Source organism: Frankliniella occidentalis, unplaced genomic scaffold (genome assembly GCF_000697945.3).
Source record: "Frankliniella occidentalis isolate FOCC.00 unplaced genomic scaffold, Focc_3.1 Scaffold549, whole genome shotgun sequence".
In the NCBI taxonomy this organism is placed as follows: Eukaryota; Metazoa; Arthropoda; class Insecta; order Thysanoptera; family Thripidae; genus Frankliniella; species Frankliniella occidentalis.
In genome coordinates this window covers 5,287-6,922 of record NW_026267665.1, presented here as the reverse complement: position 1 = coordinate 6,922, position 1,636 = coordinate 5,287, and positions in this window count along the sequence as shown.

The window sequence follows — 1,636 nt, the reverse complement described above, 5'->3', positions numbered from 1 at the left end:
GCACCCTAGCACCCGCCAGTTAGAGAAGCACTCCATTCAGAGGCGCGAACCCAACAGCTGCCCGCGGCCCATGCCGGGAAGGCGTTTGTTTCCCGACAACAACAGGTTTGTTGAATTGTTTTCCCCCAACTGCCCCAACGTGGCGGGCCAGCGCCCCTCTGGCGGCGGCCGGTCGCGATCCGACTTGTCAGAGCGCTGTCGCTGTCTGGTAAGGCGATATCAGCTTGGCCGACGTTTAATTAAGGGCAGTGATCACCGGCCTAGCCCGGCCCTTCGGCTCAAGCCCCGGCCCCTCTGTCAGCACTGTGCGAAACTGTTGGAGGAAATTTACCAAAGTTGGTTGATATTGTTTGAAACCTAGGGAGGGACAAGCGTTTGCCCCCCCTGTCCTGGGAAGTATTAATTCTCGGGTTAATCTGGGTACCGCGATGGTACAACTCGTAAACTCGAGGGATCCCATCCCTGATGCCATCCCTCGCCGGAAGCGCCGCGCGGGCCTCATTTTATGCGAACTACAACTTGCAGACCCAGCGGTTGTAGTTCCGGCCAGACTCGGAACAAGCTGACCCGAGCTGACCACATTTCGGTTCTGTTGGTCTGATGTGAGCTCCGTTGCCCTTGGCCCTTGGCCGGCCGCCACACGGGGTAGTTTGTGTTTGGGACAACCACCTAGCTCGGGTCTGGTCGACATCCATCCTGCAACACTGCGATAAAAGAAAAACCTCTCTTTTGTGTCACTCTACAGTTTTCAGTTTTTTTAAAAACAAGGTTCCGTCTTGGCACGGATCATGAAAGCAGATGATACTAATTCAAGTATTGTGTTCTGTTTATAATATTTCAATGGGGACTTTACGGGACGATTTAATTGCGCAAATCTTCGGGTATTTACAAATAGTTTGCACAGATGGGTGCGCGAGCGCAACATCGACATCTATTACTCAAGCAAAATTATGCCACTTTAGATCATATTTTGCTCTTTTCCAGCGGGCATGTAATACCAGGTGGCTGATTCACGCCGTGCACTTTCGTATATGCTGTACCGCATGCACGGGTGCGGGTGCGAACAGGTTTGCTCGGGGTTTGCCTATCCTCGCAGCACACGGCTCCCGCTGCGATTAGACGTAAAACCACTACCATAATCACATTGGTTTCTTCGCTTTGGACACACGTCAAACTGTGCAGGTCGAGTTGCGCAGGCCTACAACTAAGAGAAATACATTCGGTTCGACCAACTGACAGTGCGATTGCCTATCGCCCCTGTCGACGGCACCTTACGAGCGGAGCGAGTAGGCCACCAGCCCGCGCTCCCGCGTGCAGTACCGTATTACCATAGAAGTGAGCGGGGTTAATCAGCCACCTGGTATGTTCTGGTATGTCTTAGTGTTAAAATGTTAGGGTTGCGACGGCCGGTAATGTTACCGGTAACGTTACCGGAAAAATTGGTAATTTACGGTAATTTACCAAAAGCTTGGTAACGTTGAAAAAAACGGTAATAATAACCCTACAAAATGAGTTAAAAACTCACTTTTCAGAAGCAAAAGTCACATTTGGAATAGTAAATATGACATATTATCACCTTTTTAGTCACTTTTTAGAGACCAGATAGCAAATTTGTCATTATTCTGAAGTTTAAAAG